The 12,754-nt window shown below is 34.6% G+C and overlaps 1 protein-coding gene across 1 annotated transcript in view; it reads right to left on the bottom strand.

Annotated features, from left to right (window-relative positions):
* Window positions 1-12,754, bottom strand: part of LOC110384594 (connectin) — a 45,471-nt gene that overhangs the window by 13,406 nt on the left and 19,311 nt on the right. The gene's annotated exons all lie outside the window — the stretch shown is intronic.

Genomic DNA, 12,754 nt, shown 5'->3' with positions numbered 1-12,754 from the left:
TAAATATTCGGTTTCACACATTGCCAGGTCACGACACGGCAAAAAGATCTTCCATTAACAAGTTTTAACCTAATTAAAACGAAGGCAGCTAATAATGTTATATAATACGGAGTATTAGATGTCGCGACCAGTTTTGTCAGCCTTCGGCTTTTAGGATTTTGAAACTATAAAGTTGCTTTTGGTTAAAGTTTCGCAAGCGGATTAAAAGTAGTGCTCCCGGGGTTTTAAAATGCATTTTTAACGCGTATAAAAGTTTTTATCAACTATTTTTGTGTTTCGTTAAAATCGGATTTGTGTGACCGGGATTTTAGATCCCGCTAAGAATACTTTAAAAGTTGATTCCGAATGAAACACGTACTGAATACTAACAAGGGAACTTGGATAATCGTAGGAAATGGGATGACATATTTTTGCACAACTTTGCACAAACTCTGCAAAAATATGTCATCGCTTTCGAAATTTTAGATGGAATTTTGAATGAAATTGCCAAAGTTGAGTATGATGTCGGTAGCACCTTCTTATATCACGAATCAAATATTTATTTATAAGTGCGTAGTGCGTAAGGGTATTCCCGTTATTTATTTGTTCTTAACCTTAATATAAATACTTTCATCTCTAAAACGATTGCCTCAGCAAATCCTATTTATCTTTTTCATTGAATCATGAGAGTGAAGTCAAATAAAGATATCACTTACATAATCTTTGTTTGAAAGGTTTTCTTCCGATTATCTTAAAAGACAAATACAAAGTCCATATGTGAAAATTTGGTATTCATGTAGTTCCTTTCATGCACATTAATAAGGTCTTATCACTGGTAGGTACATACATCATTATGACATTAATATTGGTATCAGTTTCTCTATTCTCGCGTGTTTCTTCATTGTTGATTTATGTTTCTACAGCGAGTTATTAATTTATAGAAATCGGAAGGCATTAATTTGTGGTGGCCATAATTCTCGCTGTGACAAGGCAGCTGTTGTTTTTTTGTTTGTATTTACGAACTGGATAGAAAACTTTTTGTTTGCGGTTACCGGTAGTCTGTTTGCACGCGGGTATCATAAACCGGCGACTAGGGGGTTATATAACGCGGAAGGGTACTAAAATTCTTCAGAATAAAGTGAAAAGTTGGGAATATGTCAATTTGTCTTTCTGGGTGTTCATTTGAGACGTGTTTGGTTTGACGTAACAGGATATTTTAGCTTTCTCATTTTATTGCTTGAGGCGATGTTGCTATGCGGCATATTTAATAACGCCTTGAGAGAAAGCCTGACTTTTATGCCGTGATAGCTAATGGTATGAACCTCGTTATGTCTATACTCTATAGTAATTTTATTCGCTGCGTGATTTTTTATAACGTTGTGTACGTTCTGATTTACCTATCTTTAATAAAATATCACCTACATAAATCTAAACCCCTAACATACCTATTAGGTATTCTACCAGATTTGCCAAATTCATCAAATCCTCGAGCCATTTTCCGTAAAATCAGGAACATTTACCATAATAACATGGATGAAAGGATTCTGTGCTTGTCAATAGTCGCACGAACAGTTTCTTCAGTAAAGCCTTGGCGACCGGCCAAGAAACGTGGCCATGAAAAAAGATTGAAGTAGGATTAAAGAAAATTATTTGAGCAGAACCTCACTCCATGAAGTTGAGCCTTTGAAATTGTTTTAAGTGATATCGCTGCTTTAAGTTTTGTGAAACTGAGATAAGATAGAATATTTTTAATACCTTCCTTTAGGTTTTGTAAATGCGGATGTTTAGAAGGATGGATGTGTTTATGTATAATTATTGTAGTTACTTAGTCGCTAAAACTACTGGATTGATTTTGATGCAATTTTGGCTTGTAAAAAAGCGACAGATTCACAGACTTCACATTTACAATGTTAGTTTGATATAAAGTCTCCTAGTAAAATTATCTTTGCCTCTCTGAACACAACCCCTTCCTTTCTATCATCATGAAACCCTTTGGCTAGATTTTCAAAGCCAATAAAGCTATAAAGCATGAACCAAAATTTGCTGAAAATGTCTTACATACAAGTAATTAGGCACCAGGTGATGTTCCCAACTTGCACAAATTAATATCAACGGAACGCGTTCCCGAGTTCAGATTTTGTAATCTTATTACAACGATAGCATAAAGTTGTATTAGTTTCAAATTTGAGCTAATGAGGCCGGTCGATATGCTACAAATATGCTTAAACAAGCTTATTTGGAAGTTTGTTTGATTTTGTGGCGCAATTAATTATTATTTGATGCGTCAATTAATAACTGTTTGTTGTATGAGCTATTTTGGAGGTTTCCTTCTCTGTTTGAGAGGAGACCTGAATTATAACGGAAAAAATAGAAAAAGAAAAAAAAGATTCGGAAACAGTAAAATAATTTACTTAGAATTTGTTTTTTTTCACTAATGAGACTAGATACTAGGTACTTGACACTTTTTCCGAACTTAACAATTACGAACTTAATAAATGCAGGAAAATACTGCCAAAAAGAAATACAATGCGTGAATAATTTGGGATATTCAAAGGACAATTCGGACAGCTTCTATTAGCCCCTAATTTCATTTTCAAAAACTGAGAAAAAAAACATCCTGGTATATCACACAATAGTCACATCTCCGTCACGTTCCACGAAACTAAAATAGATTGTAACATTAGCGACTCACTTTGAGCGGCGAAAATTGCGTTAAAATCATTGGCTCATCCTTGAGGATATAAGTAAAAGTGCGGCCACAGAAACAAGGTTTACTCACAGTAATAAAATTAATACGGATAACGTTATTAAAGGGATAGATATAACATCAGACGGATGGCCTTTCTTCCTGCTTAAGACTTGGAACGTAATGGCATTATGTATAGAGGAATTAGTTTAGTGGAAGGTCTTAGCTATACAATGGTCTGTGAGTAATCAAATCTAGCCATTTGCTGCGTTATTTTAGGATACATTTTGCTATAGCGAATTTAGGATGTAATTTGCTGGTCATAGTCTTGTTTTGATATTTCACATATTTCTTGGTGCTAGCTAGATGAAGTGTAGTTGAGTATAAATAAACGATTTGTACTCCTTGTTCCAAAAATGAAATATACCAGACTAAAGATTCAAGTAACAAGATTTTTAAGACACTAAACAGACTTAGAAAAGATCTAGGTTAAAGGCGTTACGAAAAGAAACTTTTATTAATTTTAATTTCGCTCTGTAAAGGAAATTTTGTGCCTTAATTCTGCTTTCCTTAGAGTCAAATGTGTTAGACAATGGATAAGAATATCTTTAGGTATTGACGAAATCTTCGTTCCAATTTTCCCTTCACCGTCTGTATTTTAGTTTTAGCTCGTTCACCTAGAATGTGGCTGACAGCTATTATTATACAAGATCTATTCGAGATTCTGAAACGCAATTCCACTTGTTTTTAAGTTCCAGACTTTGGGAATAGTGTCATAGTTTTCTATTTCGGTATTTCTATTTAAATCTTGTCATGAATAAATTGAATAGTTCTATTAGCGACTGTTCTGTCTATAACTTCGAACCAGTAGGAACAAGTCGTGGTGGCCTAGTGGGTAAAGAACCAACCTCTCGAGTATGTGGGTGTGGGTTCGATTCCAGGTCAGGCAAGTACCAATGCAACTTTTCTAAGTTTGTATGTACTTTCTAAGTATATCTTGGACACCAATGGCTGACAAAAAGGTGAAGGAAAACATCTTGAGGAAACCTGGACTATAGTCTGAAATCACCAACCCGCATTGAGCAAGCGTGGTGATTAATGCTCAATCCTTCTCCGTGTGAGAGGAGGCCTGTGCCCAGCAGTGGGACGATAAAAAAAAAGGCAGTAACAGTACAACAGTACAGTAGGAATAAATACTTTTTGGCAATCCAAACCCGACACTAAAAAAACCTTATAGTGCTACCGGGTGCTGTTGACAGCTGTCAGTTTGACTGACAGCACCTGCTAACTCAAAAACGGTCAGACTGTAATCATATATTTTTTTACTTATGGTAAAATGTACTTTCTATTTGTAACGCTACACATAGTTTTTTAATTTTATTTATTGGGGACAAAAAACAGTTATATGTTAAAATTTAAACTATAAGTTTTACAATATAAATAGGTGAACATATAACCCACACCATTGTCCACGGGTTAATAAGTGGAAGTAGTTAGTACACTATTTCCTTGTCTGTAAACACCATAATAATATTCCAGTGAAATCATATAGAGGGTTATTGTGTACAATTCCTATGTAGGTACATACATACGTACGTACAGTATAGTGAACCGTCCTTTGTTTCATGTGTTTCGCCTTGTATAGTTATTGTTTAGGCAGAATGTTATACGATACTGTTGTGTTCAGTTTAAGAATTTTTAATTATGAAGTTACTAGCTTCGGCCAGTGGTTTTGCCCGCGTCCCGTGAGAACTGCTCTGCTTGTCTAATCTAATAGAAATATTTTATAAACACTTCAGTTTTTTGAGATCTAAGGCACTTAGATATGATTGACTTTTAGTATTCTGCTGTTCTAGTGTTTTAAGCAGCATTCGGGTTTTATTTAACTAGCTTTATGTTATTTGCTTTGAACACCAACTTAGTGATGTAGTGAAGGAAAGTTTCCTACCTATTTATGTCCTGAACAAAAAACAATACCTACAACAAAGAGTTACAAGGGAATTAGTAAGAAATCTTTTTCTTTGTGTAAGTATCGAAAATAGTTGTACTAGTTTCGGTTCCCACATGGGACATACTAAAGGGCTCCTAAGTAAATATCCGTTAATCGGATCCAGAAGGGTAAAGACCTTATTAGTTCTGAGAACAATAGTTGATATTGCTACATTGATTCTTTTGTGTACAAACTGGGGGACCTTATCGAACTTCTGCAGAAATGTAAAACATTCCAATATGCATAGTCGAACTGTAGAACGCGAAGTTTCGATACAAAAGGAAGACTGGTGAATGTGAACGACTAGCTCAATCAGAACACTGGCATTCGATGCCAGTTCCCAATTTCTTGATGAAAACGCGCAGTTTTGTTTTGGAAAGGAATAGACATGTGAGAACAGTTGTTGAGGTAGCAAACTGGGTTGTAGAGAATAATCATAAAAATAATTTGTTATAAAACAAATCTGCGAGAGTGACTCAGTGAGTTCAGACTGATTAGTCTTAAGGATGGATTTTTATAATCCCCGTTCATTTTTATAATCCCCGCATTTCACAAAAATAAATGGAAAAAGAGTTTGTTAGAATTAAGGCAACTACAAATTGTATTGTGTATTGTAGTAAAAAAGGGTGAGCAACTGATAATTTTGAAATTAAATGTGCTATACATGTCCACGAGTTTTGACTATATTAATCAATTTGCTTATAAAGACTTGAATGATTTGCTTTTTGGCCCTTTTCCCTCTCTTACAGACAAATGTATAAGAAAGATATGTATAAAATGAAGAATTCGATACTCAAAGATCTGCCTTCAAAAATGTCTAATGAATCCCTTATTCCTGTTCGTAATTTGATTCCGCAACGCATCTAGGTTCAACTTGTAATCCTGCGGCGGTGAATGAGCACGGTGGGTATCTAATCAGTACGCTCGCAAATTAGCTACAGCTACGCTTGCTCATTCTATGTTACCTAATTCTGTGTGAGAAATAGCTTGCCTGTTTAGACGAGAAGGTTGATGTGTATATCTTGTTTTGTTTGGGGTGTTTTAATGAGGTATTTGATGATATCCTTAAAATCTAGGAAGGCTTATGCTATAGTGACGAGCTTACGGGGCGTGACTTAAATTTTTTTCTCGTTGTTCTTTTGTTTTTGTTTTTGCTTCTTCATACAGTCATAATACAGTCATAATTATCATCTGATTACTTAGCGTTTTCTCAATTATGTTAGGGTCGGTTTCAAGTCTAACAGGATGCAGCTAGGTACCAGTATTTTATAAGGAGCGTCGGCCTATCTGACATCCTAAACGCAGTTACCCGGGCAACCCTTCTTAGTAAGACTGGTTTTTGAACAGTACTCGTTCTGAATTCGCTCTTTCAGTTATTGTTGTCGAGGTTATAAGGCTTTAGAATTTTGTATGGTAAAGCTACATAAATAATATTTAATTGAAATTCCGTACACCTATCCCATGAACATTGAAAATTACGACAGCATTAAGCATAATTCCTGCCATGTAATTATCATTAATATTAAGGCAAATTGCCCAAAAGGCTGATTCCCCAAAGATAAAGAGTGAGCGGTTATAAAATAAACGATTATGTACGGGGAGACACGTAATCGTTCCCCAGTGGTTGGTGAACGTGGCCCGCCGTCAACCTGTCGCTTTGGGCAAGCAAGGGTACCCGCATCAACCTGCCTTGTTCACCTGAATTATATTGACCTTTTATATAAAATACGTTAAACATGTCTAGAGATATTTTTAGATTTAATTTTCCAAAAATATATATTTTTTTATTTATTTAACCATTTATGTACACAGAGAGAATACAAAAGAAGTAAAGGTAGCATAAAATAGTCCAAAGGTACCTACTGCTTATTTCTAACGAAATCTCTTCCAGCAGACCCGATTAGGAGAGTTAGAATAAAGATAAGTATGTAGATAGACTGTGTAAAAAGACATAGTAAAGATATATAAATTACTCATATATATAAAGCAAAAGATAATATGTAAATACAAAAATACATATTTTATAAAATGACTCTATGAAGAAGATTTTTTTCCATTTTTGTTCGCCTTAGTTTCGGCTGTTTTATACCTACCCTAAAGCTAATCAACCAAAAATAATGTGGGTAGGTAGTTACGTTACTAGATAGCGTTCTAAACTAGAACCTCGTTTTGGACAAAAGTGTTTTTAACTCCGACTTAATGTTCAAAATGTAGGTTTTGAGCCAATCTAGATTAGAGCTGAAACGAATTTCAGAGAAATGGACCAAAAATATCTAAATGTTACAGCTTTGCTTCGAAGCTTTGGACTTGTATAATGTGTTATAATATTACAAGCAAAATTTTAAGATTACCTTAAATATAACTCTTGCCACAAGTACCTAAATACATTTTACGTTTTTGAAGAGAACTTTAAAGTAGGTAAATATTTGGTTATTTTCTCAACTTGGAAAATATACCAGTTTTTTTTTAACAGAAGTTGGTTAGTTTTAAGTACGTTCCAAGATTGGGCAACGGCAATCTTTTGTAATAATAGCAAAAAATTCAACTGAACTATTCCTAATCATGGTATGGGTAACCACGAATTATTCCCCATTAATAATTGCAGAACTTCATTTTATATTATTTTGGCAGATTTACAAAGTCAGCTTCATCTTTACTACTCACATACCTAGTCCAGTACCTACGTTCCATGTCTCCTGAGATTCAAATAGTTTTAACCAGTCAATTTACCTTAATTTATTTAAGTTCCACACATCATTGACCAAACAAATTTTATTAATAGTACCTATCCTCACTGTCGTTACGTAAAAACTTCTACTAACGCTAACATTTCCAATCCAAATATAGACCAGCCCAAATGAAACAAATTGATTGAAAAAAGGGTTTTTTCCTACGCTCGACTTATTCGGAAATATATTAGTACTTTAAAATTACATAATGGAATTGAATTCCCGCTTTAGCAGGTTTCTACTGCGTATATAAACGAGTTAATGTATCCTTGATGCAAATTAAATTACTTATCCGATATCTAATTTAGTTTAAGTAATTAGTATGTGTAGACTTGATTTCGTTTTTTTTTCTCAATTAACTAAAGAATGTGGACTTTGGTGTGGTGTTTTAAAAGGAGTTGTGTATCATCATCATCAACCTTCTAACTTATGGTCTCATTGTATAGCACAGACCTACTCGCCATGTAAAGCGTTAATCACCACACTTGCTCAAAGTATTTTAGTGATTTTGGACTTATAAATCCACACTTTCTAAAGCCTTGTACATTACATAGATTTGTACATACTTTTTAGACGGCTTTTCGTATAAACACTAGGTCTTGGAAAAACCTTTTCCTGATGTCCTTGGTTTTTTATTAGCTTCAAACTGTGTAGTGGCCAGGTATATGACCTTTCATACGTTCGAAGACTGATCTAAAGCTTATTTGAACAAAGTATTTGACTTTGAATGGGCAACGAACTAGACAGTAGAGATTAAACTTTCCCAACATATTTTATACGTGATTAAACATTGGTTTAACAACAAATATTAGTTCTGCTTCGATTAATCTCTTTGGAGTAAATAAAACATTTTCACCAAAGCGTTGGTAATACACGAGCTACTTTCGCAAAAATAGCTTTATGGAATTAATTATAAGGAGACAAGATGGCGACGTATATTGGCGGGAAAATGCTGGCATATTCCGTACGCTTGACAGGGTGTGTGGTGACCGCGTGTAATGTTATTAGTTAATAGGCGAATGCTGGCCGTCTCCGGACGTAAGCCTTTAGTCCCCTCCGTTAAAGCGACGAAGCGAACTTATACGTGTTATGAGTGAAGGCAGATGTTTATATACATTATTTAGGACTAGCTTTTGAGCTTGGTGTTTCCCTTCATTCTGCCTTCTGATAAAAAGCCTTTGTGAAAGCTAAATTACTGCGGAGTTTCATCAAAATTCGTTTAATCATTTTTGCTTTATAGAACAACACACATCCAAAACTTCACGTTTATAAAAATATGTACTGATTTTCGCAAACGGTTTTGCCCGCATCTGTTTACAACGATTTCACGCACCCGGATAAAAAGTAGCCTATAAAACTATTTCTAATGTATTAAACCGTCGAGCTTCCAGCCAAAACTACTGAACAGATTCAAATAAATTTGGATACACGAATAGTCTAGAGCCTGAGAAAGAAAATAAGCTATTTTAATACCGCGTAGAACATCTAGTATTTTTATAACACAGCACAGTGATAAGATGTCTGTGGTATAAGTTCGGAGCATGAATATTCAGTGGCATCTAGTTAGTTTGTTGGTAGACATGCCAACTTGAGGGCGAACTTACGACAGGCGCCGAAGTTCAATATACCAGATCTATGAGTTTCATATGAATATGATAATGTTTGTTTATCTAATAAAAAAAGATATAGGGATAAAAAGAAAAGTACATTGTTACATAAGACGTAATTGCTTGATGTCTGAAAATCATCAATATAGTTCTTGTAAAATAACTTTGCCGTTAGTGGCATCTGTACATCATCTGTTTCATTTTCACGCTAAACGTACCAATCCGATTTACCTCATATGGATAAAAGTAGAATTTAAACTATTAAACTATGTATGTAACTGACTCATTTTCTCAAAATCCACCCAGTAGTTCTTGCGTTAAAGAAACTTATATGAAAATAACAGAAAGCTATTAAGATAATTTGAAACAAACATTCCTAGCCGAAGGTTTGTTCGTAATTAATAATGGTAATTCTAACAACCCTTATTATCCAGTGTCTATTAGTATTAGTATTTAACATTCGTACGGCGATTAGAATATGTAATGTGTTGTTTTAATTAGTGCGATCCAAATTGCTGTATATTTTAGTAGTTATGCCTCTGTTGTCGGCGTTACAGACCCACAATGTTTGTAGTTTGGCTTGTAACATTTATTTGTGTTTGTTATTATTATTTGTTGAAGACTAGATATATAAAAAAAAATTGATGATAGGTGAGCGTAACATCTTTAATCAACACTGCCAAAATAATAAATCGTCTCTACACAAGATATTGACTACAAAAACTTTTCAAAACTCTTTTTAAAGAGAATGAAATGCTTATCTACTAAAACACTATTTCATAACACTCAAGCTGAACACATCAGTAAATGTGTCAAAACAAACTTATAAAAATACTTTCTTAATAAGAAATGCGCCCTTTGCAAGGACAAAATTTCCCAATAAACTCGCTCGACATACATTTCATTTTATAAATATTCAGGTACAAGAATCACGTTAAGTGAACCCAAGCTAAGGTCCCCTCACTTATTTGTATATGAAAAGCAATATTTTCTCAATTTATCACTTCGGAGTTTTTAAGGCGCCCGCTATAAATTTCTGTTCGGTATCACAAACTTTCTTCATATATTTCATATAGGTATCTGACAACTTTTTTGGGCATCGTATTTTTTTCTTATTAATATTTTTTCGGTGAAACGCTCAACAAGAATTTATGTCAAACAACTTATTCAATATCAACATGACCTAGGACAGAATAAATCAGAAAATAAGTAGCAGTATCAGACATTCTGTCATGTTCGCTTAAAATACATTGTTTTTATGAAAGGCTTCTTTCTTTTAGATGTAACTAAGCACTGTATATTTTAGATTTATTTAATGTCTTTTGATATTCAAATAAAATGTTTAGATAGAATTCAATCAAAAAGCTTTCTACTAAATCCTAGGATAATCTCAAACTTCGTCGTCAATCTTATTCAAACCTTAAAAATTGCTGTCAAAGAAGTCACCTTATTTACTTGGAACATTAATTACAATTCATCCAACCAACATAATTATCACTCGAGTTTATTTATTCGATTTTCCATTCGATTAATCGAACTCGATTTATCGAAATCGTCTTAGAGGCTCAAAGTACTTAAAGCGTTTTCCAATTCTAAGCAAGCGATTATTTATCACAGCATTAGCATACTTCGTTCGAGTAAATCCATCTTGTAAAGGGGATAATGATCAATAGAAGATGCTGTACGAGCTAGAGATTGCTTCAACGCTTCATTACTCCTTGTCATGCATTAAAAGCTATTATATTGTGAACGTGACCGATTTGCCAATCTACTCGAAATTGTCTCCGATGTGCGGTGCAGTTGGGTTTATCGATGATGTAACCATCGATTTGGAGTCTGAATACTGCTAACTAAGGAAGTATATGTATATACAGTAAGGTATAAACAAAATTATGAAATCCTTAAAGATTTTGCTTAATTAACAACTCTTTGTTAAAAACACACCGTAAAGTAATTAGAAACAAACGCAATTAATTAACCTACATTTGCAGTCGATACCCGAATATCGAGAGCAAGAAACTAATTACAGCCATTGCCAAATATTAACAAATTAATGCAAAGTACCTACGCGAACCTGTTCCATCGATAATGTATCGATATTACGCCCGCTCACAGAGCGAGTTATCGATAACTTATTTCGCTTGGGGGGTGCCGCGCTTGTCTTTGCTTTCAGACCAAACCTTGTTAGTTAAGAGCATGTATTGTGACGTCATCTCCGAACTACGCCCTCATTGGTTATTAAATTGTGTAGGAATAGGGAATGTTCGCAAAAATTGAAATGAAATTTCCTCCGGGGCCTTTACTGCGTCCGAGGGCGACTATCTAAACTTTGAGGTTATAAAGAGAACGATCCATCATTCTGTTTTGAAGTTATGGATTGTTTTGCTTTTTATTTTGATAATAAAGGAAAATATTGGAGCGGAATTTTCTCTTAAAGTCTAGCGTCAATGTGGTAATAGAAATGTCCATGTTTTAGGGGTAATAAATGACAGCAACAAGATAGAAATTGGAATTTTTGATCGACGTCTTTGACAGAACAGAATAGGGCTCATATTTTTGTTAGATAACAGAATAACTTAGGTATATTTTTGAGCGCGAGATATTATCTTTTCTACCAACTAAAAAACTGTTGTGTACTCTTTAGACCTCCCTACTTACACTGCAGTATTATTACGATGTGCAAAACTCATTTGGAAAATGTCTCTCTAGTCGATGTACTTATTCGATAGAGATTTCTCAATACAATACGTACTACAATAAATCCCGTTCACACGACCACATAATTTCACTCCGCAAGAAAGAAAGACAGAAAGACAGACTGAATTAGTTATCAATGTCAGTCCCGATAACTCACTTTTCTCTTCGAGATTTCAGGGCGAGTCCCTTGCGAGTTCTACGTTACTTCGTAGTACATACAAATGTACATGGAGAACAAAATGACTAGCGGAGGTGTCATAACGCAAAATCTCTTAAGAAAGTAGCGCGCCAAAATGCAGGAGTTCGATAGACGAGGCACGTTACTAGATCCGCCCTTACTCGCCTTCTATGGAACCAATCAAGCAAGACCAAACTTTGACAGATTGGTTTTGATTTGACAAGGAATCCGAACACCTCATTAGCTCTAGTAACTGATCTGGCGTAACGTACATTGGGTGACCTACAAGAATGCGGCTGACCTACCTTCCTTATGCCGTCTCCGCTATCTTTCCTTCCTCAGTGCAAATGTCTAAGTACATACGATGCTAGAATCTGTTCCTAGTAACAGAGTATTGTATTTCAATTAGGCTCAATTCACACTGGATTGCCGATGTCGCTGTTCTCGCTTCAGTAAAACACTGTAGATTGAGTAACAATAGAACTGTGTGTAGAGAGCTGTATTTATCAATTTGAAAATAGAAGTTTTGAGAGGGTTTATTCTTGAATGGTGATTGTGTTATGTCCAAGTGTTACTTTGCCGATTTAATAAGGTTACGTTGCTGGATATGTTTCCAACAGCATGAGCATATTTTTTGGTGCAAAGTTGTCTCTTTTGAAAAGACTATTCACAGTCTATTGGCACGTTACACTTATATTAAACCTTACAGTTAAGTTTTCGTAAGCGAATGAAATAGAGTACACATAATGTAGTTTTTTTTTTTAAACGTAACATGGAAAACTTACTGCTAAAATAACTAGGAATAACACAGTTTAGTTAATAGGGACAATGGCAAGTCTTCACTTATATCAAGTATTGTAATGCAGTATGTATTACAAAAATAAAAAT

Source organism: Helicoverpa armigera, chromosome 16 (assembly GCF_030705265.1).
Source record: "Helicoverpa armigera isolate CAAS_96S chromosome 16, ASM3070526v1, whole genome shotgun sequence".
NCBI classification, from domain to species: Eukaryota; Metazoa; Arthropoda; class Insecta; order Lepidoptera; family Noctuidae; genus Helicoverpa; species Helicoverpa armigera.
This window is presented reverse-complemented; position numbering and strand designations above follow the sequence as displayed.